General features: G+C 41.0%; 1 protein-coding gene across 2 annotated transcripts in view; it reads right to left on the reverse strand.

Annotated features, from left to right (window-relative positions):
- The window catches only part of phactr1 (phosphatase and actin regulator 1), a 125,687-nt gene that overhangs the window by 79,119 nt on the left and 29,711 nt on the right, over positions 1-16,857 (reverse strand). The window contains exon 2 of one of the 2 annotated variants that reach the window (XM_015354758.2): positions 6,975-7,140. The exons of the other annotated variant lie outside the window; for it this stretch is intronic. The gene's annotated coding sequence lies outside the window, so the exon portion shown is untranslated. The remainder of the gene's footprint in view (positions 1-6,974; positions 7,141-16,857) is intronic. 2 annotated transcript variants of the gene reach the window in all.

Genomic DNA, 16,857 nt, shown 5'->3' on the forward strand with positions numbered 1-16,857 from the left:
GCTGAGAGAATACTGGATACTAATATTGAAAAAAAATAATTTCTCAATATTGTATCTAGAGTAGATACACTCTCAAGGGTTTTTAGCAAAGCAATTTTCTTGTTTCAATTTTAAATGGTTACCATCACAGTTTTAACTGCATGGAATTATGCTAAAGACAGAGAGAGTAAAAAAGCATGCCCAGACAGAGGATTGTGAGATTGTAAGACAGCATTTTCCAACCAAAATAACAGTGGTTGTACAAAGTGATGCCAAGGAAAAACCCTGTGTGTTATTTTGTTACTTCATTTACCTGTCATAGGTGCAGAATGAAGCTTCCTTAAATGCTTATTAGTTGCCAGAACAGAGGTCTTGCCTTTTGACATAAAACTTCATCTGACTTTTGCTTAAGTGTTGTCTACTGATTTAGAAATACAGTGGAACAGTAAAAAAACACTTAAGGAAAATCTTATGACACTACATAATATTACAAATATTATTATTAGTAGTATCATATTATTAGTAATAATATGCTTATATTATTAGATCTAATAATATTATTATAAATAATATGATTATTTAAAAACATATTGAACTGCTGACATCTGCGTTGATAATGGATTGTCTTATTTTTCTTAATTATTACCAGAACTAACTTAACCTATTATAACGCTTTGAGATCTCTGTAGGTGTACTTGTCACGCACAAAGCAATAGTTGCCCAACAATTAAACATCTTCTCAGCAAAGCTTTGACATTGGGAAGCACTGCTAAATGAATGTAGGTATAGCTCATAAATGATATACTATATGTAAAACTGTAAGGATTTATTTATTACTCTACATACAAAAAATCAATATTATTGTGGATTCTATTTGATCACTATAATGTTCTATATTATTGATTATTGAGTAATCAATGGAAACTCCCTGGCATATCATACTACAGTACTAACATCATGTTCAATGTGTTTAATGCGCTGCGGTATCCCACGGGAGACAGCATCATTTACGGTGTGTTTACATTTTATATACTGACACTGTAAATAGTCCCTTTAATAGCTCTAATGCTTATTCATCCATCCCTCCACTATTAGAAAGGTGAATTTCCCTGGTGAGGGTCAAGGCAATCCAGAGCCAAGGATACAAACCAGGATCGTCCTTGGATGGGACACCAGTCTGCCACAGGGACAGAGATGCATTATTTAGATGTAACAACAGACCTAGTCAGCAAGACTTAACAAGACAGGAGAAATCTGGAGCGCCCAACAAGAAGCCGTGTGAACACAGAGGGACCCTAAAGACTCCACAGAAAAGGCACGCTGGCCCAGAATTGAACTTCAGGCCCTGGAGCTGTGGGCCGGCTGCACTAATCCCCAGGCCACTGTTCAACTCATGGGTACTGATATTCAGATCACAAATATCTTGAAAAGCTATAGTAATAAATTAACAGTGTTGAAAAAGAAATACAGTAGCAGTGCTATATAGAAGGGGACACAGGAGATGTAAGTAAAGGATGAGGACATAACCTTTCCCCTCACAGAGGTTCATGATAGCAAGGCATTGCGTGTTTATCCCTGGCTAGACCTGCCATTGAGATGGAATCAGATGAAACGAACAATGAAAAATGGAAAGATGAGATGAGACAAAATGAACAAACTAAGAAAAAAAAGCTACAACCTTGTTTTTCTTTCAGCGTAGCTTTACGGAGACAAATTATTTAATCTGTGTGAGGGTTATAAGGGAAAAGCACAAGCTTTTAAAATGGGATGGTAGACAAACAGCTCGGTCCCAATGGAGCTGGGGCTGGACGCCTATCAGCTCTCGGTCCCAATGGAGCTGGGGCTGGACGCCTATCAGCTGACGACAAAGCACTGAAGCCAGTGTTGCAGGAGCACAGTGAAGAGCAGTAATGAGTGGGGATCTGCCTGCGCTTACACTTGTGATGCACAGTGCAGCCTGGTAAGACATTTACAAAGCTGTGCTTTCATGTGTGACATGCGAATGCAAACTGAGGAGAACCAAAGTACTGTACTGGATTTCTACAGGAAACAACAGTGGACACAGTATGACCGTCTTCATATTTCTCCAAGATGGCCTGTATTATTTTCTGAGCAACAGTAGTCTTCTTGGTATACTACCAGTACTCCCAGACCCACCAAATAATCAAGGAAGAGTATTACTGTATATCATTTTCTTAGAAGACAATTTTATTTTCCTTTTTTTGCAATAATACAGTATGAAACTGTTTGCTGTCCTGACTACCAGTTCTGGTGTATCAGGCAGAATCAAATATACTGCAATGCTGAGACAAGTTCTTCTTAATGCACAGTGAATCAATAAACAGAAGGCAAACAGTTCAACCCAAAGATGAACACAGCACTCACTGAAAACACCGAATGCCAGAGGTCCTACTGCATGGGAAGCTGAGGATCCCTGAGCCACTTAGGGAGTCTTCCTGTCATAGCTGACAAATGAACAGCCCTGGATTTAATCCTGCTATCTCCAGTCTATGGAACACCTCTTCTGTGTGCTAGACAGGGGTCGCTACAGGAAGAGTCACCTACAGAATAAGCCTATCCATTTAGATATTTTGCAACATATCAAACATGCTGACTGATTCCACCTTCTTTTTCAAGTAATATTTACACAATTAAAAAAAAAAAACACAGAGGCCTTTATGGGCTGGTTCCAGTCTGCAAAAGGACATTCATCTCCAATTCCGCAATGTACTATTTTGCTTTTCAGCAACAGCGAAGGAAAAAATTAAGCCTCTACTGTATATTTTATAGCCAGATTGTCTTCCTTAATCACATCAGGTTCAAAAACTACAGTAGCTGCAATTAAATGTTTTTTTTTTTTTTTTTGCTGGCTTCCTAGGTCAGGTCAGGCAGGATGGGTAGAGGGGACTGAGGGACAGTACTGCCCGCTCACATGCACAGCAGCCCGAGTTGCTGGCAGGGCATTGGTGAAGCTGGGTCTCACCGCGGAAAAATGGGTACTGGAAGTCCGTAGTCTGACACCCAAGCCCTAATATCTGGATGTCTGGTGCAGCGCCGCGTGAATTTGCTTGAGTATTTTTTGCAGAGTGCTTGGAATGCAATGCTTCTGAGTTTTAAATAGTAGGAATTCGGAGACGATTAGGAGAAAGCATGGATGCGAGCTCGTCCGGATGCACGGAGCTGTACATGACCAGACATCTCCCTAGCCCTGCCAGAGTGCGCAGGCCCTGTGTCAGTCCCGTCTGGCCCCTTTGGGTTCATGTCAGACCATCATCCCTGAGCGAACCAACAAAACAAATGGCTTAACAGAGAGAAAGGATTCCAGTACAAGCCATAGGAGAGAACAAATCAATTTAAAACAAAAACTTGAGTGTACTAACTGTACCAGCTATAATGTGGAAACATGCTTAATAGATCATTTTAATAGACTGAAATAAAAAAAAAAACACTGGTGTCTCAAACTGTCACACTTTTTGTGTTTGTAGTTGTTTATCATCATTTCTTTGATGTGCTGCATCCAAAAGAACCAACCCCCTTAACTCTGTTTTACAAATTTACTGAACTCAGCTGGTCTCATCTATGAAAGACCTATCATATGTAAGGCTGAATAACTGCAGATGTTTAAAAATGCATTAAAAGCTCTCCGAGGGTTAAAATTCCAGGTCAGTTAGTCCTACCTAGGTGTGAAAACTAGAATTGGCAGAATACCAACTTTTTTCTCTGAAGTAGAGAGTTGAAGTATCACTGTTGCAACAGGACTTACTGCTTTATTCAAAATACCTTTATACACTGTTTTACTCAACAATGTCAATGTCGTAAACTAATGATGCACATTTGGTATTCCATCTGAGTTTGTGACTTCCTCTGTTGTGCAGGCGTGTTTATTCTGAAATCCACAAGGGTGTAACCTAGTGAAGAGCTATACAAGCACCCTTGTCTCTTCTGTGTGTACAGTACATATGAGTTTGACTCTAGAAACACAACACTCTTGATAAGGTAAACAAAGTAAAAACCCATAAATGTTTCACGCTTACAAAACCAGATCATTTAATTACCCAACTGCTGAGAGATAAATTGGATAAATTTAAATACACCCTTCTTGTATTCTGCAATTTACCCCGAATCTTTAGTGATACAAAATAGTAGTAAATATAAGAAATGTAAGTAAAAATCTCATTTTTTAAAATAAGCAAACGTGTGTTACAAATGCCAGAATAATTCAGAAAGCGGTGTATTTTGTCATTTCAAGTTTTCAAAGCTGAAAGAGCTCCCGCCGATTGCTCATACGATTTCCAACGCGGAACAATCTAACATTAAAAAAGTGATCATCAAATCACCACCTTTCACTCGACACATACCGTCAAGTATAGAACAGGCACTCCTTAAGGGCCACGATCCGCCAGGTTTCCTAGATGACCACTAAGTTAACTTGAAAGACCTGGAAACAGTGGTGATGCACATGAAGCCATTAAGAGTCCCGAGTGGAAGGAAAACAAGAAGACAGGGGGGACTCCAGACAGGAAGTGAATATCAGTGCTCCTACCGTTATCAACCAAGTAAGTGGTAGATTGAAGAACCTGTTTATGTAGGACAGGGAATTAAGATAAAAAAAATGTAAAACAACCACCTTTTAAAAATTCAGTCTGCTACAATACATGGAAGAATTCAAAGCTTTGGCCGATTTGCAGCTTCTTCAGCTACAAACTGCGACAGCGAGAGTTTGAAGATATAAAAAGAGCAGGCCTATAAGATAAATGGCATGGGAATGACACCTCCACCAACATCAAGACAGGGGAAACCCCAACGTGTTTCTAGCCGAAGCAGAAAATAAACAAACAGAGCTTGTAATAATGGCACTTTGGCTTTATCAGTCACAAGGGGTTCTCAAGCTTGCCCTGATTTTAAGGTACAGGGTACACCCTGAGCCCTGCTTTTTGCCACACCACAGATGAACTGTGTTTAAACCCTGTCCCAGTGGGAAAAGACCAATCAGATTCTGCATGATGTGTGCAGCGGAGTGATGCATTACCCTCACTTAAGAATCAACATGAAGATACAGTATTACACACCATGGCCAGACTCTCATATAGAGTCTCATAGCCAAAGCTCCATAAATACTGTACAGCACATCAGTGATTTCTGAAGCCTTGGAAATGTCTGCATGCATAACTACAGTGTCTACTGCCTTAGACCTTCACATAAGGTTGGGAATCAGTTGGGAATGATAAGTTTGGGCCTCCTGCTGGTATTCGAATCTGTGTCTTCGAGTTACCTCCTAGCATCTGAGTTGCACAGACCACACCCACGGAGGAGATGTCAGTCATACCAAAAGGCATTACTCTCTGGGTGCAGGAGACTTCAATAATATGGGGTGGGGTGAAATCACTGTAGTATTGTCATCTTTCACACAGTCAGACCTATTAAACCTGCACTCATACAAAGAAGAGAGGTTAATGTCAGTGTGCCCTTATGCTGTACCATGCACAGTGTGAAAATATAGTTAGTTTTAATTTTAACAAGAAGGGGGATTATCAACTCTAAACGCCAGCTAGCTAGAAGCTGGCTAAAACTAGTTAATGCAGGTAGCACATTTTCTGCTGACTGGGATTAAGAAAATGAAGCACATATCAAGCCTGTGAAAATCTGCCTTTACTTCACAGAGAACTGCAAGGCCCGTTGTCACGGGGGGGAGAAATGACAGATTGCTTTTAGTAGATAATGTTCCCATGGAAACAAACCATTATTGTTAGTGTTTGTCTCAAAATTTTAATTAAATTATTTTATTATTTGCGTTGCTTTTGAATAGGTATCTTTCGAAAGCCAGTCAATCCAGATACTGGTCTCAGAATGCTGCTGTTTCCTACAGCCAACACAAAATCATGTTACGTAAAAGCCACTAGGAGCTATGATGAAGCAGTTTAGCCTCCAACACCAACTTATGAAAACCCCAACCTGTAAGATAAAGACATGTTTCTTTGGCTGACAGCTGTCCTTGGAGTCCTGCTTTTTTTTTTTTTTTTGAGGCCTCTATAAAAATGCTGTCATGTTACACTCATTTTCAGCAAACACACATTTTTAAAATTCAAAATACACAAACAAAACATCCCATATCTGCAGAAGAGCAGATCACAGTTATGCACTGCACACTGCAGCACATGAAATGGCATGGCAACAGCCCATGTTAATTAGTTTGAAAGCATCGTTAGTGACATAACAGCTTTACGCCATAAATGGAAACAGCCATGAAACCTTTCTTTAGAGGTAGGTTTCTGGAAAAAAAAGGCTTGCCATTCATTAAACGGCTTCGCTCAGCAACTAGAAAGGATGTTTCTGATGGCACAGGAAAAAAATTGGAAATAAAGGAAAAAAAAAACAGAAGACCACATGTGAGAGGAAGGGTAGCTGCATACGCGTCTCAAGTCTAAATGTGTTTTCATGTCTGTTGCCATCTGCTTAAAGGTAAGAAATCTTATCCTGTTAAACTGTATATATTAGATGACTAAAATACACTTCAGATGTACAGCTCATAACATTTCATCAATTCATAATAGCAAAAAGCTTGTCAAGAACACAAATAAAGCCCTCTGTATGTAGAAACCACGCCAGATTCTTCGATCCCGCATGCACCATGGAGCTCAGCTTTGCAGTTACCGATTTTGCAGCCTTCATGTTCAGCCTTCTAAGCTAAGCCTGCTTCAATAACGAACGCCTGGAGTTCGCAGGACGAGCGTGAGCCACCTACAAGTGCACAAGCACAGCCCTTACAGCTCTGCAATAAAAAGCAACACAGATAAAGCATCTCCTGAAGAGAGCCAGAGCCTACAGTATGTGCATCAGTGACTCGCCCAAGGAAGCTTCATTCCAGCACAGCACGCAGAAAGGGGCTATGCCTCTCTTGCATCCTGAAGAGTGTCTTTCAGACAACAAGAAGACTAGTAATGCGAGGGAAAGCAAAGGCTACATCTTACAGACAATAATATTTTGCTGCAGCCTACCTCCACAGTGAATACGGTGCCTATCTCCTTCTCCAAGTAGTCTCGAAGGACTTGCTCATTGCGAGGAGACTCGGAATGCAGATTGCTATGTGTGTGTCGGAGGGCAGGCTGGGAGCACCTCTGGAGAACGATGTGCCTCCCCTCCCTGGATGTCAGGCAATGCTGTCTGAAAGGCACAAGAGCTTCACAGAAACAGCAGCGCTGACTACAGCAGGAAGAGCAAGACCACTGTAGCATTATGTGCGAACCGGATTGTGTGCGCGCATTGTGAGTTTTTCTCTCTTTTTTTTTGCCACATGCTGAAAAACGGTGTGGTGCTAGTTGACGCGCAGTTTGTCTTCTTCTACAGCTGCTGAAACCACATGAGGCATGGAAGCATGATTGTGTAATTTCAGAACAACACAGGGGGCCATTTCTTTCCTGTGCGCGTTACGATAATTATTTTAAAACTAAAGGCAGCAGTGTTCTATCTGACTTAAAAGATTTCCTTGAAAACACTCAAAGATCACCCTTTTCTGACTGTACAGTGACATACTGTACTGCATTCATTCAAAAAAGACATTCAGAGGGACAAAAACATTTGCTTTCTATATCCAATCCTTTAGCAAATTAGATATTTACCCTCTTCAGATTTCAAAATTCAGAGAGTTTGAAGGCCTCTGGTTAATTTACTTAATACGAAAAAAAAAATATTTTAAGAAATGCAGTGTTACATTTCTGGACCCATTAGCAATGATTTTTTTCCAAATAATAAAAAATCTGTTTGTACTCCATCTTATTTTCTCTAAATGGCAGATAATTTTAGTTTCAAAAAGCGGATTATATTTTATTGTTTTCATTTGTGCAGGAAATGGAACGTTCTACAACTGAGATAAAATAAATTGTGCATGAACTGGACTTTCTGGCTCAAGACAACCCCAGATGCTAATTACAAATTGTGTTCATGCAATGGGTGGCTGAGCAGAGGTCGAGAGGTGCAAGAAAAGTTGTTAGATTTAGTGTGGCTCAGTATTATTAACATAACAAAAAAGCGATGCTAGATTGAATAAAGGGTCAAGTCAATTAAGACCTCAGATTTAAAAAAAAAGAAACTGCAAAAGGTTTTTCCTCTCGCTTTGCTTGATATGTCTGAAGTGTATAATACTGTAAAATTATGTCATTACAATATTCTCAATGGTCTCTAGCCCTCCAGTGGCTATGATCTGTGTTTAGGAAGCACAGTAAGACTGTTCCATTTGAGCTGTCAAATTAATCTTGCCTCCACGAGGATCAAGTAGTATTGCAATGTTCCTGGGTGGTTATTAATTTTTCATTGTCAAGCTTGTCCCACACGGAGACAAGTTTTACATCTACAGGGATGGCCCTGTCCGCTAACAGTTCACAGATATTTTTCCCCATTTTTAAATTTAAATGAGGAAGGAATATTATGAAAACCAGCATACCAACGCAGAAATTGCCGATATGCAGTAACAGCATGTGTCTTTTGTTTCTTGGATTGGGAAGTCATATTAAGCTAATGATCCAATATTCCAATCTTTATGATGGTACATTGGTTCCTTACAGAAGCCATATTTTCTGGGGATCAAACAGGATGTTATTATTTATGTAACATCAGGCTTTCAATGACTTCTAAGGTCTTGATCATGTAATTGGTCCTCTGCCCTTGTGTTGCTGCTTTCAAAGCAGGTCTGGGCAATTTTGTCTGCAGTTGCTCTATGTCTCTTTTAAACAGATGACATACTGTAGGTACAGTACTTATATAATATAGGTGTATATAATATATGAAGGAATGAAATCCTGTAGACACACTGACCCTCCTGGAGCAGAATTGCCTAGCTCTGTCTTGAATGTTTCCCACTGCCAGACAACGAACTTCCCTTACAACTCAACTAGTCAGAAGGAGCAGAAACAGACAGGAGCAGCGAGCTTCATTTTGGAAAGTTCTGTGATCTGGTGGCACACAAATGCAATAGTTTGTAGAGGACTCATTGGCACACCAGAAGAAGAATGCAAAGGGGAATAAAACTAGCAATATCATAGAACTGATCTTACTTGCACTACTCTATACCATTAATACTCGGCAATGACTACCACTTGATCAATGGGTACTCTACCTAAAGTACTCGTGCTTCGAACAACCTACATAAGTAGAGATTTTTATGCAATTGTTACAGGTTGGCAGCTGCACCTCTTCTGCTAGAAGTGAAATAAACTCAAAGGATTGGTTTACAGTACATTTACAACTCCAACACAGTGCCTCGTAAGAGTATTCACCAGTTCCGAATACATAAGTTCTGAAGTTCCTATTTTTAAAAAATCTTAGATGCTTAAACTAAACACGTTAATGGGTTACAGAAGCGAAAACTGAAACTGCACATAGTTGTGTATTGTAATCGAATGGCTTTCCAGTGGCTGGCTTTCCACGTCTTGCTGGGATTTTGCAGATCCTTGTGGTTATAGTTCTAGCTAAATCACCTCAGTCTGACTATTTACACCTCACTTGTACACTGTCTTCTATGCATTAATGCATTAACCTGTTCTGTTCAGGAAATACATACTCTGAATATCCATGACATTCCAATAATTAATCTTTTAAGTACAGTAGAGTTTCACCAAAAACCTTCACAAAATCTAAACACATCAAACTGTATGTACTGTACAGTATGTATAAATTTGCATCTATTCCCGCCGTTGCGAGACTGCCCCCATTTCAATGAGCGTGGAGTAAATCTTGCAATTGCAGATCATGCTGGCGTGCTGCTGGGCGCACACACGCTTCGCCACGAAGGAACTGGCGAAGAGTTATGACACCAGCCCAGGACTGTTCCCACAGAATGACACATCTGCACGATTGATTCCACAGTGCTCAGTGAACCACAGCATCGCATTCAGGCTCCATCACTTCACAGCTCACAGAGGCCTTAGGACGAGAATGCTATTAGAGATGTAAACAGAGGGGAGGCTCGGAATCAGATGAGGGGAACAACACTATAGGAAGCAAACCGATTAGTAATAATTCTTAGTTCTTATTCTTTCCAGCACCTTCAGCTCAAAGCGATGCACGCTTGCTGCCCTGCAGACAAGAGTTGAGTGAGACAGTAATACCCCAATTGAATCAAGTGGGGGAACCAGTATAGGTGGGCAAAGATGTACAAGCCCACAGTGGACTGTAGCCAGTGTAGCCATATGCACCCATACACATCCGGACAGTATAGGATCGTTAATGGTCACGCAGTCAGGGTCTCAGAGTAAAGAAGCATTTGAAAGATGGTAGCTTCTAAAACACAGAACACAGTTTCCCCTCCAATCATACTGGGACTGGGAGCAGAGGGAAGAGTACTGGTTCACCAGCACCACTTACTGTACATTCCCACCCTGGGCTACCTTGGTCTACAGTGCTTCTGACACGCGTGCCTTCTGCTCGCCGAGCGTTTTTCACAAGGCTGGTCCGCTACAGTAGTTGCAGCAGTAAACTACCACCTGTTCCGCTGGCTGTTGCTCAGACAACACAATCTCCTCAGCTCACAGTCCACTTATTTTATTTATTGTCAACAGTCTATCATGGGTACCTCCGGAACAGTATCACCAGACAGTAACTTCAATAACTACACAACATACCGTTTAATGACATGAGAAATTATATTTTAGACCCATGACATTCCTGTCACCTTGTTTATTAGACATGATACCTGGACTGTGTGCCAGGTGTGTGCCCACAAACAGGTGAAACGGCTTCCCAGACCGGATCCTTTTTGCAGTGTCACTGTGTGAAGCACAGCCTGGGTAGGCAGGAAACCTTTTTTGTTTACTCTTCAATCGATTCGGCTGTAAGTTTTTAGGTTTCTCATCTCTGAAGCGATTCTTGGAAGTCAACTTTTCCCTGGGAAGAAACAGGGTCTGGGACGTGGCCTGACTGTGCTCCAGCCACAGGAGTCCGTCCGAAGTACAGGACCGCTGTAGCACCTGGGCTGCACAGCACCCCTGCAATTAAGCTATACTCTTTTAGGATCGGGTGGGCAACGCACACTCCATATTGGGTGATATGATGAAAAAATGAAATATTTACATGGTATCATGTAACTGATTTATGTGTTTTTATACTCCACTTAATAAGTGTAGACTCCTAAAAGGCTTGAAGCATAAGACTCAGAAAAGCCTGTGGAGCCTCGCGGCTTACTGCGTGCTGTAACAGGAGTGTCACACTCATGTAAAAACCGAGGCCAGTGAGGATTCACTAATAGCGATCTCCCAGCTCACCTGCTGAACAGGCCCAGACTCGCCCAACTCTTCAGCCCCCTCCAGTGAAGGGGAGCACTTTCATTTCTTCTTTTTAACGAAAATGAAAAGAAGTCCATCCTTCTGCCATCAGCTGCTAACATAATCGCATCTCCAGGCCTGAGTGCAGCTCACCTCACTAAACATCAGCTTAGACCACGAGTGGTCTGAGTGGTCTAAGGTGCTAGACTCAAGGACTCATCTTTCCAATTTGCTGGGGTGTTCTGGTCTCGGAATAGAGGCGTGGGTTCAAACCCCACACCTGACAGGTTTGCTTTTTCTGACATTGCCTCCCTGGGGATGTATTAAGTATTTTGAATAGATTTTTTAATCAAATTTTAGAAAATTCAGCTCTGAAGCGACCACTTTTTACCAGTTTCTCCACATTCCGCAAAGCCCACTGCGCATTCAAGTCTGCAAAACGGACAAAAGCTAAAGGAGAAGGAATTAACTATTGCAAATGTTTCTCAGTGTATTCTGTAATCAGAATTCTATGGGGCAGAAAATGGGCATCTGGGCCAAAAACAATTAAAATACGTTAGTTTGGTACAAACACTGTTTTCATCACTGCGGTCTGTAAGCGCCTGTGGCACCAGTGGGGGAGTCTTAGTCAGTTTCAGTTCAGACGGTTCCCCACTGCACATCGGCTTGTGAGGAGAGCAAGTTACTGCACATCTGCAGTCCGTTTTTATGTCTGCATTGTTTACACCTGAACTGTTCACTTGTTTACTTGTACATTGTCTGCTGTGTGCTTGTATATTGTCTTGATGCACTGTCTGCACTTTTTTTAACAATCGAGAGACTTTCTGTAAGTGAGAATTCCATTGTTACCAGTACATGTACCGGTTTCATATAGCAATATAGTTCAAGTTCGAGTTCTGATTTAAAGAACACAAAAGATCACCCAAAGCTGCAGAAGACGGAGAGACTGTATGCCGAATGAAGATTTGATGCAGTAAAGGCCTCTGTACACTCCAGGACAGTCCCCAGTTTATTGCCTTTTTTGATTTATTCCTGACCGCAACTGCTTCTCTTAGAATTAAATCTTGTGTGCTTCTTGTGCATCTCCAAAAATATGACCTCAATTACTTCCAGTGAGAGCTTCACTTTGGTGGACTCGAGGGGGAGAAATCTTTAAACACTTCACCCATTGTGCACTTCTGTTGGGCAGATAAAAATATGCCCAGCAGGAGTTCATACAAGGAAACACTGCTGGGGACTTTTTCCCCCAAAAAGTGCTCAGAAGAACACTGAGTGGATCTAATTATAACCTCCTCCTGTTATGTCCTGTTCTGAAGTGTCAAACCCAGGTGGCTAACTCCAGCACAGAGCGAGAATTCAATTTGCACACAATTGGGGTGTGAAATTAAACTAGCATTCTGTGCTTGGAACTCTGCAGAAATGAAGGTCTTGGAAAGGTTACATCGTGGGAAAATAAACAAACAAGCCTTTCACAGAAAAATGGGGCAAGATAAAAATAAGTCAATTACATGTAAACGAATCCCAAACACATAATAAAAATACAGTAAGAGAGGTGCCTTTTGAAAGAAATAAAATAATGGAGTAATTCTAGCTTTGAATAAGAATGGTGATATTATGCCACCTATGTGTGTTTTTTGTTCATCAAGTGATACCAGTAGATCAGTCTGGAAATGCATTACTACTTTAGCGCCACCTAGTGCACAAGCCACCAAAGTCACAAGCATAGAGCTCTCTCTCTAAAATATCAAAACCAAGCCACCTTATAATTAATTAATTGCTTACACTTATATAGCGCTTTTTCTGGACACTCCACTCAAAGCGCTTTACAGGTAATGGGGACTCCCCTCCACCGCCACCAATGTGCAGCCCCACCTGGATGATGCGACGGCAGCCATAGTGCGCCAGAACGCTCACCACACATCAGCTCTCAGTGGGGAGGAGAGCAGAGTGATGAAGCCAATTCAGGAAGTAGTACTTGTGTGTTGATGTCTTCACTCAATAAAGATTTGATTATTGCAGTGCCTCACTAACATGGGTACTGTTTAGGACTAAGTACTAAAAAAGTTTCCATGTATCCAGAATTCTGTGCTCTATGTGCTAACTCACAGTAACCATGATGAGAGCATACCTCCTGTACATGACACCTGTTCCCTGAGAAATTCTCCTGCTTGTGGACAAAGCAATGAATGCTCTGGCTCCAGACACTGCATGAATAAAGGTAAATCATTATCTGAGATCTGCTGAGTCTGTTGATGGCCAGGCTCCACACAATGGGAGGTAACTTTCTCTGTGTAGCTCCATGCTTGTGGAACCCACAGCACAAATTGCTGAACAAAATTGCCTCTCTTGGGAAGCATTCAGTATTTTAAAGTATTCTGAACTGAATTGAAAACTCAGCATATTTAAAGCTCACTAAATGACCTATCTATCCACTAAAGCGTTTATTTAGTTTTTCTGTTGTTTTAGCTGGAACATTTTGCTTTTGTTTTTATCTGTCTTCTCTTTCACATTGCTTGTGTTTGGTATTGTACAGCAGTTTGAATTTGAGTTTTTTTTTACATCATGAGCAAAGATCTATTAAAACAATTGCTTACTCAATACACGATTTTTAAAAGATTTAAAACTAGAACCGATAGGAATAAACATATAACAACAAGCAATTAAGAGAAACCTTTTAGGAAAAAGTAAACACTTTTCAACTAACAGGTAGAATATGGGATGATTGTGTATTTTTCATTTCTATTTTATGTAAAAAGAAAAGAAAAATGTTTCATATTGACTTATCGTTAACGTCATTCATTACTTTTTCCTGATACTATTCTTGAGATTGGAACCAAAGAGACCTTAATGGTATCAGATCTCAGATCAATTTCAGGGGACTCACTTCCTCATACTTTTCAGCATTAAGTTGAGGGGGAATAAGCTTGCATACATGCCATGAATCAAGCTGTGACAAGTAATTTGAATACCTAGCTTTGTAAACATATTGACCCACCATCACAAATGTCTGTTTAAGATTACAGAATTCAAAGCACACTAAACTTTCTTGGATTGCTGAGCTGATCTTAAGGTTATGCACACCAGGCATTACTGCAAACCGTCCAGCAGAGGGCGACAATATTCTGCAGTTGAAGTGGTTTAACTCGAGGCAAAAGAGGATATTGGAGAGCTTCGGCACTCGGTAATAGCGTCTTTACATGGTAATTAGATATGCAAAGAAGTCTAAAACCCAGTATTGAAGAAGCTGTGTGAAAACATGGGCCTACATGAACCTTAAATGAAAGTATATAAGAAGAAGCCACTCTATAACAATTGCATCTTGCGATATTTTATAGCAAATGAAATGTGTTGCAAAAAATGAATTGCATGTTCAGCAAGGAGAAAATATCACTCCTATGACATTCTTCAGAAAAGTTTCTGGTTGTTTTTGCACCCTTGTGCTTGCCAATACTGCACTTTTTGGATACTACACTACATATGGAGCTTAGGAAGGGACATTCAAATTAATTTATAGAAAATATCTTCCTTGTAATTGAATAACTGCAATAAACAGCAAAGTTTCAAATCTTACATTTGAAAAGGGCAAAAACTCATTGGGCTAGCTAAAAAAAGAACGAAATCGGCAACTTAGAAAACAGCATCAAACAAACTGTAGAAGGGATAGCGCCCACTGTTGTATTTGCTTCTGTTCATCAAGAATGTCATTATGGAGAAAAAAGTATAGATGTCCTTTATGTAGCTAGTTCAGTAGACACTCACTTTCATTTCTTTTGCTGTATGAATAGTCTCGGCTGGCATGCAAAAGAGCTGGAATGTCTACATTGTGTTTGGCATTATTATTTCAGAAAAAAACAAGTCATTAAAATTCATATGCTCATTAGCTCGGGGGAACTGAAAATTACATTTCTAGCTTTGTTCATCTCTTACAAGGTTTTTATTAGTATTGCAGCTGTTCATCATTTGCATGCTACCTGAACAGCCTGTCACGCTGTCACAAGAAAGCTGCAGTACCCTCAAACCTTGTGCATTCCAGCACTCGTCTCTTCATCAGACTGTCTCATCACAGGCTCATGGACTTTAATAAGATAAAAGTCCAGTCCAGTCTAGGCTAATGGATATTAAGTAACACCCTAAACAAAAGTAATCAAAAGAGCCTATCACCATCATTTGATCTGACATTTCAAGTCCTGCAGAATGACAGTAATTGTTTACATGCAGCATATATATATATATGAAACAAACTCTTGAGGTTTCTGATTTTCATTTATATGACATTTATCTGCAGAAGCAATTCGTTTTCTTTCTTCTTCCTTGTGACCTCGAGGGTTCAGGCAACGGGTTTTGCTTTTTAACTAGCAGGCTCCTGTCATCTTTTGTTTGCATTCTACGTACAGCACACAGATGGCATTATAACGAAGTTCTAATAGAAATTCAGCAGGAAGGTTAGATCCTAATCTTGCACTTCTGTTCGCCTGCGTATGTAAATCTGCAGCCGTGACTTCCTGTAGCACACCTCTCTCGTACCCCTGCCGCCACCCCATCTACACCCCTGCAGCAGCTCCCTGGCTCATTCCTCACCAACGGGGGAATGGCCAGCCTCATAACTCAGCGAGACTACTACACATTCTAGTAAAACTCCCTTCAGCAAGGAGAGCTACTCCAAATGTACTCTACATGTACACATATCCAATTTCTAGCCAGCATACTGAAATACATTTTTAATATGCACAACTAATTTTCAGATGGCTCCCTCAGTAAAGGAATCAGCAAAGGCTGGACCCTTTAGCTTAAGGTCAACAGTTCATTGATTTATAATTATATAGGTCCATATAATTCTTCAAGGATGTCTAAGTGCTGCCTGGGTTAGTTACTGTATGTTTGATGTCAACGACTGCATCTGACTGCATCTTCAGAGCAATACCTGTAACTCCCTGAGTGCCAATGGGCTTGCTGTGCTGTCACAGCTAGAGGCGAGGTTCTAAGCATCTGTAACGAACAGTTCTTTCCGGACCCTATGCGGACGACACAATCCGAAGAAGTGGGGAAGCGTCATGCAGGAATACGGGGCTGAAGACAGGGGGGCATGTCCAAGGTGCGCTGGTGCACGGGGGAGGTGTGGCCGAGGCGAACAATCCAAAAGAGTAGTCCTTAGAGAGAATCCAAAACACAAAGGTAAGTCCAAAACCAGGAGATCCATCAGAACAAGGAATTAAAACACGAAGGCCGGGTTGGAACCGGCAGACAGGGAACAAGAACGGGAACCGAGATTAAAACCTTAACTCGCACGATACGGAAATCAGATGCAGAGCCCGGATGAGCGTCAGCGCCTGGCTTTTAAGGTGGGCTGGGTAAAAGGGATCAGGTGCACAGAATGAAGTCTAAAGTGAAAGGGCTGGAGCACCCTTAAGGAGGGGGGACTATAATCGTGACAGCATCCTTGTTTCAATGCTTTAATGCTATTTCGATACAGCCAACAGGGAGCTCCTATAGTCCAGTGGAAGAGCACCTGGACCTGAGCTACTGGTCCTGTGAGTGAGGAACACTTTAATACACATGACAACATTGCAGGGAATTTGGAGAGTCTTCCACTGCTGTATTTTCTTCCAGTCTTTCCCTGTTTTAGGGA

The sequence above is a fragment of the Lepisosteus oculatus genome, chromosome 6, assembly GCF_040954835.1.
Source record: "Lepisosteus oculatus isolate fLepOcu1 chromosome 6, fLepOcu1.hap2, whole genome shotgun sequence".
Classification (NCBI taxonomy): Eukaryota; Metazoa; Chordata; class Actinopteri; order Semionotiformes; family Lepisosteidae; genus Lepisosteus; species Lepisosteus oculatus.